The sequence below is a fragment of the Oncorhynchus masou genome, chromosome 32, assembly GCF_036934945.1.
Source record: "Oncorhynchus masou masou isolate Uvic2021 chromosome 32, UVic_Omas_1.1, whole genome shotgun sequence".
NCBI lineage: Eukaryota > Metazoa > Chordata > Actinopteri > Salmoniformes > Salmonidae > Oncorhynchus > Oncorhynchus masou.
Genome location: NC_088243.1, coordinates 59,170,038 through 59,182,537, shown reverse-complemented (window position 1 = coordinate 59,182,537; position 12,500 = coordinate 59,170,038). Strand labels below are relative to the sequence as shown.

Genomic DNA, 12,500 nt, shown 5'->3' with positions numbered 1-12,500 from the left:
TATATTTCATCATCCTCCACTGTCTCACCCAGTCTGTTTGCCTTACAGACCTAATGATTGGTTGAGCAGCTATAGGTTTTGAGAGCAGACAGTATTATTCCTATCTGCTGCTGGCTGCCGGCTGGTTGCGCTGAATGTGAACGTTAGCATTAATCCATCTTAGCGGTGGTGTGTGCTGCTTCACGGTCTTCTCCGGATCCTACTGGCCACGGCACCTTTGAACCTAAGCAATTAGCTAGCGCTAATGCCTGTTCCATGCGTGTGTGTGTGTGTGTGTGTGTGTGTGTGTGTGTGTGTGTGTGTGTGTGTGTGTGTGTGTGTGTGTGTGTGTGTGTGTGTGAATATTTGTGTATATGTTTAAGAATATGTGTGTTTGGCGCCCTGCTGTGTGTTCACATTCACCTATGCTGAACCAATCCAGTCTGACCATGGAACTCCGATTTGTAGGGAGCTGTACACCTACCTGTATATGATATGTACATTATCAACAATCCCACAGTTCCCCAGGCATGAAGAGCCATGTTGGAGACTTGTGGTCGGCAGGTGCCATTGATCCACACGGTAAACCAGCTCAGTGCACATCAGACCATTAGCTCAGCCATAGAGAGATTATGACTAAACACACTATTCCCAGTCATTCACACCTCGTTTCACTTTCTGATCATTACCCTTTAGCGAAGCAGGAGAGCTGGCCCATAGAAGTTGCATTGAGCTGGGGAGATTATGCAGTGTGTGTCTGAGTAAAACAACTCTCCCCGTCCATACAACTGTTCTGTAGGCTATAGGGGGATGTCGACCCTCCTCAGCACCAGCTACAGCTAACCACAGATTTCTATCTGTTCACTCCCACTTCAGTAGGTGAGTGAGGTTTGTTGATATAGTATTTATTCAGAGGTCCTGACACTCCTCAGTGAGAGAGGTGTTTTAAATGTGAAGGAGGAGACGACAACCTTTTGATATGTACTGTTTAAGTACCTCTCCTCCCACACCGCCCATACAACAACAGCATGTGATCGAGCACCACTTCTTCTGTGTTCTAGTCGTGAGCCTGTGGTTCGATTCGGTCTTTTATTGGTATTTAATTTCTACATTTTGTTTGATTCCTTTGATTTGGCTTCTGTGTGTACTGTAGAGTGCTAACAGAGTTATACGCAGTACTTTTTCTGAATGGCTGTGTGTGTGTGTGACAGAGTGTGTAAGTGTGTGTGTGTATCGGGTTGCACTTAGCACTGATATACAGTACCATACACTCTCCTCGCACTCTGCCACAGTGAATGAGAGGAGGAGAGGGGGAGGAGGAGGGGGGACACAGCCGATGGCGAGAGCCACCAGATGATAGCCGTTAGTGTGTTCTGCTCTCCCGGGCCCGGTCCAGACCTCAGGACGGGCACAGCAAATGCATCCATCCTCATGACCTACTGAGAGGTGGATACATCAACACATTTGTTTGGCCACAAATAGACGTTCTACATTGATTTTCTCGCTCGCTCTCTTTTTGCCATGGTGTATTTCCAAGATGGCTTCCAGCCTCTGACTTACATGAATTTTGACTTCCATTAGAAGACCATATGTAGAATAAAGAGGTGGTTTCTGAGGTGAAATAAAGGACTGTTTTGAAAATGTAAGCTATTTGTTATAGTATTGGTTAGTATTTGACAGCCAGACAGCATCTTTTAGAGACCTGATGGCACCTAAACCCCTTTCAGTCATACACTTCACTGTGACTTTAATATCAGCAGCATATGATTTGGGCGTATGATATCCAAATATATAGATTATACTTTATTGTCTGACTTTATTGAGTGACTGACTATGGGCTGGTTTCTCGGACAACAACGATTTAGCCAGATCCTGGCCTTAAAAGCGATTTCAATGGAGATTTTATATTGAGCGCTTTTCTAGTCCATTATTAGGCTTAATCTGACACCAGGAAACTCTCCCTTTGTGTAATATAAACACAATCCTATTGCTGCGTGCTGTCAGAGGTTTCTCATCAGGAGCAGAGGAATCAGAGTGACTCCCAGAGTGACTCCCAGAGTGGCTCCCAGGACGCCAACCCTCTTATGTCTTCCTGGAAACGGAGATTAAGCCACAATCCAATTCAGCTGGTATTCATGTCATGTTTTTACTACAAGGTTGCTCTGGGACACAGAAAGGCAGATGGTAGTAGAAAACTAAAAGGATGTTGCATTTAGTGCTTTTTGACGCACTGAACTAAATATTGATCCACGTATTGGCTTGACAGTCACACACACACACACACACACACACACACACACACACACACACACACACACACACACACACACACACACACACACACACTGTTCTCACGCAAACACACACACACACACTCCTGTTCTCACACATACAGACACACGTGATTTATCAAGTAGGTCAAGCTTTGACATTTGATCAATACTCAATAGAGAGAGACAGAGATACAGAAAGAGCGAGAGAGACAGAGAGAGAGAGACAGAAAGAGCGAACGAGAGAGAGAGAGAGAGAGAGAGAGAGAGAGAGAGAGAGAGGGGGAGGGAGGGAGGGACGGACGGACGGGGACAGGGACAGAGAGACACAGACGGAGACACAGACACAGAGAGACAGAGACACAGACACAGACGGAGACACAGACACAGAGAGAGAGACACAGACACAGAGAGAGAGACACAGACACAGAGAGAGAGACACAGACAGAGAGAGAGAGACAGGGAGAGAGAGACAGAGAGACGCAGACACAGACACAGAGAGACAGACAGAGAGAGAGAGAGAGACAGACAGAGAGAGAGACACAGCCAGAGACAGAGACACAGAGAGAGAGAGACAAACAGAGACACAGACAGAGAGAGACACAGACAGAGACAGAGACAGAGAGAGAGGTTCTGCTCACTCTATCCTTACTAGTCTCTCTCACTACAGTATTTCTCGTCTCAATAAAGATTAGTCAAAGCTAGTTGTTTTTTTACTTATTTCTTCAGATATCCATAAAAACCTTGGATCTGTTGCTAGCAGCTTAGCTCTGCACTTCAGTCCTTCTCTGTTCTGCCCTTTCATTGCTCTCTCACAGCCCTCCATAATGCGCGCCCACACAGCTGTGCACAGTGTCACTCACGCTCTTCCATTGTGGATTCTTGTGTGGGCGCGCACTTGTGTGTGTGTTTGACGACGGCTGTTTCAGGAAGCGTGCTCACTCGGAGGAAGAGGCGGGGTTGTAAACAGAAACACCACCCAGGGCCTCTTTGATGGGCCATGACTCACAGAGGTGTGATGGGTGGAGTGTAATTGTGTGTGGGTGCAGGCATGAGTGTGTGTGTGTGTGTGTGTGTGTGTGTGTGTGTGTGTGTGTGTGTGTGTGTGTGTGTGTGTGTGTGTGTGTGTGTGTGTGTGTGTGTGTGTGTGTGTGTGTGTGTGTGTGTGTGTGTGTGTGTGTGTGTGTGTGCGCGTGCGTGCTGTGTGTGTGTGTGGGCATCGATGTGTGAGTGCGTCCTTATGAGAGAGGGTAAGGTGTCGCCCTACAGGTTCCGCCTGGGGTATATGTGGTGTTCATGGCTTCAGGGCCAGCAGCAGAGTGGGAGCATGTTATAGCTGTACAGTAGGATAGTCACGCAATGTGTTACTGTTACAGTGGTTGACCCTGGGTTTATTTTACACCCCACGTTCTCTATTGTTCAGTTGACGTTATGATTAAACGAGTGCAGTTGGCTCTGACACCTGTGGTGACCTCTATCCTTCAAACTTAACAAAGCAGAGTGGGAGACTGAGGGCGTGGGCCACGCTGTAATCAAAGCAGCTCACCCTCTGTTTGCTCTCTCTTGATGAGCAACTGTAACGACATGGCTGAACCCCTCTGACTGAGAGAGTCCCTCTAGATTCATAGTCCCTTATATGCAGTGTAGATTGACTTCCCTGTGGAAAAGCGTGTGCACTGCCCATGACCATTCTGTGTAATCGGCAGCATTAGTGGGAATGGTTTGGTCCTGTCCACTGCATCGTACGGCCTCTGTGGTAATGGAATGAGGCTGGGGACGTTTTAGCACACACTGTCCCTCGCCATAGGAAAACACGAGCAGGCATTCCTTTTTTAAAGGACATTTGTTATATATTCTTTGGTGTTTATATTAGAGATGGCAGTTGTGTACAATAATGACTATTACTTTGCTCTGACTTGATATTATTTGATATTCAGACAGTGATTGATATTCACATTCAGTGACTGAGCTGTGAATATCCATAAAAAGATGTCTTCTCTCCCAAAGGATCTCATACAGTAGTTAACTTGTGCTCCTCATTCTGACGGCATTGACAACTTAAAGGAGGAATATGATGTATTTTGAGGGTTACTTTAAGTCGTTTCTACACTTTTCCGGTGATGAATCTCCTGACGAGAGTTAGGGAGGATTGGTACCGGGAGATCATGTGACTCCAGGGAGCTACTTTACTCCTATTGGATAGAGTTGTGGAGAGAGAGGGAGAAACAGAGGATCAAAGACCCAGAATAAAATATGCAAGCTCATTCGCTCTCTGCTTCAAAGAAAACCTCAAGTTCACCTCAGCTCACTGTCGCCAAGGTGACCCAACACAACCAAAATAAAACTACGCAAAAATCATGAGACATCGCCAAACTATAAATACTGCATCCCGACAGACAATGGCATTCAACCACTTGTATTTCCACAATGAGCACAAGCTATTTTAGTCATGTGTACCTGCGGCTACAGACCTAACTCTTTGCTTAATTCTGATTCTAATTTGAGAGATTAACGATTTCCAGCCAGATCATGCAAAATGCTTGGACTCCCTTCCTGTTTGATGGAATTGCGAGGCACCACTTGTAAATTGCTCATGCCCACTCCTCAGGTCTTCCCCTGGCCCCTGTCAACTATCATTTTTATTGCTGCTGATGAGATCCTGAGACAAGCCCCCCCCCCCATCGTACCTGCATCAGTGGAGCTCAACCCATTGCAGATGAGATGAGAGAGGGAGAGAAAAAGCAGAGTGCATTAGTACATGTGCTTAGTGAGCAGTGTGAAGTTGGACCCTGGTCTACAGCATGAAGTGACCGGCACCCGGCAGTGCAGGCTGTCTGTGAAGAGGGTGAGTGTTCTTCACGAGGGCCACTTCACAACACTCTCACTTCTCACAGATAAAGATGGAGAGGAGGGGTGGGGAGTCCACTGTGCACTGAGAGATCCCTTATCAGGGCCTCAAAAGAGCAATACGATCTTCAAGATACAATTTATAAAACTGGTTGATTGGACAGTCCATTTATAAATGGGAAACAATTCATTTGTCATATTTTTTATTTTTTTTAGATGTTGCAGAAGGATCTGAGCAAGATGGAAGTTGTTTTCCCCCCAACTGCTTGTCTCTGGAGCATGAAAAGAGGTCAGGTTTCAGAACAGGTGCATTAACACTCCTCAGTGTCTTTTGTCTACCCAAAACACAGGGAAAGTTTCAAATGTGTTGCTTTCTTCTGTTTTCTCTTCTGCTGTTTTAGTGCTAGTCATGAAACCAGCATCTTGGGTTGAGGATTTAGGTGGAAGTTGTTGGCGGTGGTCTCCACTAAGACAAAGGCATATAGGCCTAGTTTCTGGAGAAAAATAGGATAGTGGCGATCAATTGGTGTGCTAATGGACCCGCGAGTCACTTTACACTGTACTGTGGTTTATTAGGATCCCCAGTAGCCGACGCCAATGACGACAGCTACTCTTACTGGGGTTTATTAGGATCCCCAGTAGCCGACGCCAATGACGACAGCTACTCTTACTGGGGTTTATTAGGATCCCCAGTAGCCGACGCCAATGACGACAGCTACTCTTACTGGGGTTTATTAGGATCCCCAGTAGCCGACGCCAATGACGACAGCTACTCTTACTGGGGTTTATTAGGATCCCCAGTAGCCGAGGCCAATGACGACAGCTACTCTTACTGGGGTTTATTAGGATCCCCAGTAGCCGACGCCAATGACGACAGCTACTCTTACTGGGGTGTATTAGGATCCCCAGTAGCCGACGCCAATGACGACAGCTACTCTTACTGGGGTTTATTAGGATCCCCAGTAGCCGACGCCAATGACGACAGCTACTCTTACTGGGGTTTGACAGGTGCTCAACAAGAGAGACACACGTTAGCTGTAGCTATTAACTAAAGTCAACCTCTATGTTGTCTTCAGTTTAGTCTGGGTGCCCTTGTACAGAGTCGAGCTAAATGCTTGTGTAAAGGCTAATTATTGCTCACCTTTGAAATGCTTTCCTGTATGGCAGAGCAGCCTCTTTGTGTGAGCCATGGACACAACCTCCTCGTTTTATTTCTGTCTGTCACGACTTCTGCCAAAGTCGTTGCCTCTCCTTGTTTGGGCGGTGCTCGGCGTTCGACGTCACCGGTCTTCTAGGCATCATTGATCCTTTTTTCATTTTCCATTGGTTTTGTCTTGTCTTCCAACACACCTGTTTTCAATCCCATTCATTACCTGTTGCGTATTTAACCCTCTGTTTCCCCTCATGTCTTTGACAGAGATTGTTTTATTGTCAGTGTAGTGTGATTGTTGGTATAGGTGCGCGTCGGGTCCTCGTACCCATGTTTGTTTTTAGACATTTAGTGTTATGGAGCATACTCCGTGGACTTTATTAAAAGACTCCATTTTACACTCCATTTGACTCTCCTGCGCCTGACTTCCCTGCCACCTATTACACATATGCATGACACTGTCCTTCTAAAAAGACCGAAAAGGGTTTTGTGTCCCCCTTTATTTCTCACTGCAGTGAGTTGGTCCCACAGGAGAAGAGAGAGGGGCCTTATTCATGTGTTTGTGTCCCCCTTTATTTCTCACTGCAGTGAGTTGGTCCCACAGGAGAAGAGAGAGGGGCCTTATTCATGTGTTTGTGCGTTTGTGTGCACATGTGCGTGCGTGCCTGTATGTGTGTGTGTTCCTTGAGTGTGTGCACATGTATGTGGGTGCCTGTATGTGTGTGTGTGTGTTCCTTGAGTGTGTGCACATGCGCGTGTCGGCAGGTGTGCCTATCGTGCTCCGGTTGGAGGGTTAGCTGGTAGGAGGCGGGAGAGAGTGTGCTCATTGGCAACAGAACCAGGAACATGTTGACAGTTTAGGTCGGAAATATACATACATTCAGGTTGGAGTCATTAAAACTTGTTTTTCAACCTCTCCACAAACTTCTTGTTAACAAACTACTGTTTTGGTAAGTCGGTTATAGGACATCTACTAATTTTTCCAACAATTGTTTACAGACAGATTATTTCACTTATAACTCCCTGTATCACAATTCCAATGGGTCAGAATTTTACATACACTAGATTGGCTGTGCCTATAAACAGCTTGGAAAATTCCAGAAAATGATGTCATGGCTTTAGAAGCTTCTGATAGGCTAATTGACATCATTTGAGTCAATTGGAGGTGTACCTGTGGATGTATTTCAAGGCCTACCTTCAAAGTGCCTCTTTCCTTGACATCATGGGAAAATCAAAAGAAATCAGCCAAGGCCTCATAAAATAATTGTAGACCTCCACAAGTCTGGTTCATCCTTGGGAGCAATTTCCAAACACCTGAAGGTACCACGTTCCTCTGTACAAACAATAGTACACAAGTATAAACACCATGGGACCACGCAGCCGTCATACCGCTCAGGAAGGAGACGCGTTCTGTCTCCTAGAGAAGAAAGTACTTTGGTGCAAAAAGTGTAAATCAATCCCAGAACAACAGCAAAGGACCTTGTGAAGATGCTGAAGGAAACAGGTACAAAAGTATCTATATCCACAGTAAAATAAGTCCTATATCGACATAACCTGAAAGGCCGCTCAGCAAGGAAGAATTCACCATAAAAAAAGCCAAACTGCACATGGGGACAAAGATCGTACTTTTTGGAGAAATGTGGTCTGATGAAACAGAAATATAACTGTTTGGCCATAATGACAATTGTTATGTTTGGAGGAAAAAGGGGGAGGTTTGCAAGCCGAAGTACACCATCCCAACCGTGAAGCACGGGGGTGGCAGCATCATGTTGTGGGGGTGCTTTGCTGCAGGAGGGACTGATGCACTTCACAAAATAGATGACATCATGAGGGAGGAAAATTATGTGGATATATTGAAGACATCTCAAGACAAATCTCAAGACATCAGTCAAGAAGTTAAAGCTTGGTTGCAAATGGGTCTTCCAAATGGACAATGACCACAAGCATACTTCCAAAGCTATGGCTTAAGGACAACAAACTCAAGGTATTGGAGTGGCCATCACAAAGCCCTGACCTCAATCCTATAGACAATTTGTGGGCAGAACTGAAAAGGCATGTGCAAGCAAGGAGGCCTACAAACCTGACTCACTTACACCAGCTGTCAGGAGGAATGGGCCAAAATTCACCCAACTTATTGTGGGAAGCTTGTGGAAGGCTAACCGAAACTTTTGACCCAAGTTAAACAATTTAAAGGCAATTCCACCAAATACTAATTGAGTGTATGTAAACTTCTGACCCACTGGGAATGTGACGAAAGAAAGAAAAGCTGAAATAAATCATTCTCTCTACTATTATTCTGACATTTCACATTCTTAAAATAAAGTGTGAATCCTAACTGACCTAAAACAGGGAATTTCTACTAGGATTAAATGTCAGGAATTGTGAAAAACGGAGTTTAAATGTTTTTGGCTAAGGTGTATGTAAACCTCAGACTTCAACTGTATATATTTCATTCATGTTTAACTTTTAATAGCTGAGCAGAGAGAGAGAGGAGAGAAGATGAGACTTTATGACTGAGCCAGTACACCTCTGAGGACTTTTAATAGCTGAGTAGAGAAGATGAGACTTTATCACTGAGCCAGTACACCACAGAGGACTTTTAATAGCTGAGCAGAGAGAGAGAGGAGAGAAGATGAGACTTTATCACTGAGCCAGTACACCACAGAGGACTTTTAATAGCTGAGCAGAGAGAGAGAGAGGAGAGAAGATGAGACTTTATCACTGATCCAGTACACCACAGAGGACTTTTAATAGCTGAGCAGAGAGAGAGAGAGGAGAGAAGATGAGACTTTATCACTGAGCCAGTACACCACTGAGGACTTTTAATAGCTGAGCAGAGAGAGAGAGAGGAGAGAAGATGAGACTTTATCACTGAGCCAGTACACCACAGAGGACTTTTAATAGCTGAGCAGAGAGAGAGAGGAGAGAAGATGAGACTTTATCACTGAGCCAGTACACCACTGAGGACTTTTAATAGCTGAGCAGAGAGAGGAGAGAAGATGAGACTTTATCACTGAGCCAGTACACCACAGAGGACTTTTAATAGCTGAGCAGAGAGAGAGAGAGAGAGAGAAGATGAGACTTTATCACTGAGCCAGTACACCACAGAGGACTTTTAATAGCTGAGCAGAGAGAGAGAGGAGAGAAGATGAGACTTTATCACTGAGCCAGTACACCACTGAGGACTTTTAATAGCTGAGCAGAGAGAGAGAGAGGAGAGAAGATGAGACTTTATCACTGAGCCAGTACACCACAGAGGACTTTTAATAGCTGAGCAGAGAGAGAGAGAGAGAAGATGAGACTTTATCACTGAGCCAGTACACCACTGAGGACTTTTAATAGCTGAGCAGAGAGAGGAGAGAAGATGAGACTTTATCACTGAGCCAGTACACCACAGAGGACTTTTAATAGCTGAGCAGAGAGAGAGAGAGAGAGAGAAGATGAGACTTTATCACTGAGCCAGTACACCACAGAGGACTTTTAATAGCTGAGCAGAGAGAGAGAGGAGAGAAGATGAGACTTTATCACTGATCCAGTACACCACAGAGGACTTTTAATAGCTGAGCAGAGAGAGAGAGAGGAGAGAAGATGAGACTTTATCACTGAGCCAGTACACCACAGAGGACTTTTAATAGCTGAGCAGAGAGAGAGAGAGGAGAGAAGATGAGACTTTATCACTGAGCCAGTACACCACAGAGGACTTTTAATAGCTGAGCAGAGAGAGAGAGAGGAGAGAAGATGAGACTTTATCACTGAGCCAGTACACCACTGAAGACTTTTAATAGCTGAGCAGAGAGAGAGAGAGGAGAGAAGATGAGACTTTATCACTGAGCCAGTACACCACAGAGGACTTTTAATAGCTGAGCAGAGAGAGAGAGAGGAGAGAAGATGAGACTTTATCACTGAGCCAGTACACCACTGAGGACTTTTAATAGCTGAGCAGAGAGAGAGAGAGGAGAGAAGATGAGACTTTATCACTGAGCCAGTACACCACAGAGGACTTTTAATAGCTGAGCAGAGAGAGAGAGAAAGATGAGACTTTATCACTGAGCCAGTACACCACAGAGGACTTTTAATAGCTGAGCAGAGAGAGAGAGGAGAGAAGATGAGACTTTATCACTGAGCCAGTACACCACTGAGGACTTTTAATAGCTGAGCAGAGAGAGAGAGAGAGAGAAGATGAGACTTTATCACTGAGCCAGTACACCACAGAGGACTTTTAATAGCTGAGCAGAGAGAGAGAGGAGAGAAGATGAGACTTTATCACTGAGCCAGTACACCACAGAGGACTTTTAATAGCTGAGCAGAGAGAGAGAGGAGAGAAGATGAGACTTTATCACTGAGCCAGTACACCACTGAGGACTTTTAATAGCTGAGCAGAGAGAGAGAGAGGAGAGAAGATGAGACTTTATCACTGAGCCAGTACACCACAGAGGACTTTTAATAGCTGAGCAGAGAGAGAGAGAGGAGAGAAGATGAGACTTTATCACTGAGCCAGTACACCACAGAGGACTTTTAATAGCTGAGCAGAGAGAGAGAGGGAGAGAAGATGAGACTTTATCACTGAGCCAGTACACCACAGAGGACTTTTAATAGCTGAGCAGAGAGAGAGAGAGGAGAGAAGATGAGACTTTATCACTGATCCAGTACACCACAGAGGACTTTTAATAGCTGAGCAGAGAGAGAGAGAGGAGAGAAGATGAGACTTTATCACTGAGCCAGTACACCACAGAGGACTTTTAATAGCTGAGCAGAGAGAGAGAGAGAGAGAAGATGAGACTTTATCACTGATCCAGTACACCACAGAGGACTTTTAATAGTTGAGCAGAGAGAGAGAGAGGAGAGAAGATGAGACTTTATCACTGAGCCAGTACACCACAGAGGACTTTTAATAGCTGAGCAGAGAGAGAGAGAGAGGAGAGAAGATGAGACTTTATCACTGAGCCAGTACACCACAGAGGACTTTTAATAGCTGAGCAGAGAGAGAGAGAGGAGAGAAGATGAGACTTTATCACTGAGCCAGTACACCACAGAGGACTTTTAATAGCTGAGCAGAGAGAGAGAGAGGAGAGAAGATGAGACTTTATCACTGAGCCAGTACACCACAGAGGACTTTTAATAGCTGAGCAGAGAGAGAGAGAGGAGAGAAGATGAGACTTTATCACTGAGCCAGTACACCACAGAGGACTTTTAATAGCTGAGCAGAGAGAGAGAGGAGAAAGATGAGACTTTATCACTGAGCCAGTACACCACAGAGGACTTTTAATAGCTGAGCAGAGAGAGAGAGAGAGGAGAGAAGATGAGACTTTATCACTGAGCCAGTACACCACAGAGGACTTTTAATAGCTGAGCAGAGAGAGAGAGAGAGAGGAGAGAAGATGAGACTTTATCACTGAGCCAGTACACCACAGAGGACTTTTAATAGCTGAGCAGAGAGAGAGAGAGGAGAGAAGATGAGACTTTATCACTGAGCCAGTACACCACAGAGGACTTTTAATAGCTGAGCAGAGAGAGAGAGAGGAGAGAAGATGAGACTTTATCACTGAGCCAGTACACCACAGAGGACTTTTAATAGCTGAGCAGAGAGAGAGAGAGAGAGGAGAGAAGATGAGACTTTATCACTGAGCCAGTACACCACAGAGGACTTTTAATAGCTGAGCAGAGAGAGAGAGAGGAGAGAAGATGAGACTTTATCACTGAGCCAGTACACCACAGAGGACTTTTAATAGCTGAGCAGAGAGAGAGAGAGGAGAGAAGATGAGACTTTATCACTGAGCCAGTACACCACAGAGGACTTTTGGATGTCAGCCTAAAATCATAACATGGGATGACAATAGATTATAATGACTTCGCCCAGACTTAATTTAGACTCAGTTTTCTCTAGGGGGGGGGGGGGGAAGTAGCTCGTGAAGCTGGCTGTGTAGAGCAGGTGGATCAGTAGGCCTCTCCTGTCTGTACAAGTGGATATATGCAGTTTAAGAGATGAATGGAGGATGGTGACGAAGGCAGTCATGTGGAGGAGAAGACACATGGGGTGTCGTCATCTTGCCCAGGTCATTTACAATGTGCCTGATCCTTTAGACATGTACTCGTGGACATCAGACAGGCCAACAGCAGTCCACTGAAAACAAAACACAGTTGATGCCATCATTTCCTCATTGAATTCATCATCTGCACTGTAATAATATCGTCTCTGCATGTGTTGATTTCATGAAAACAATCCGGGACCACCACACTCTGCTTGGATGGTCTGG

General features: G+C 45.3%; 1 protein-coding gene across 3 annotated transcripts in view; it reads left to right on the top strand.

Moving 5' to 3' along the window:
• Nucleotides 1-12,500, top strand: part of LOC135526331 (fibroblast growth factor 13) — a 205,694-nt gene that overhangs the window by 87,866 nt on the left and 105,328 nt on the right. The window lies entirely within an intron of this gene.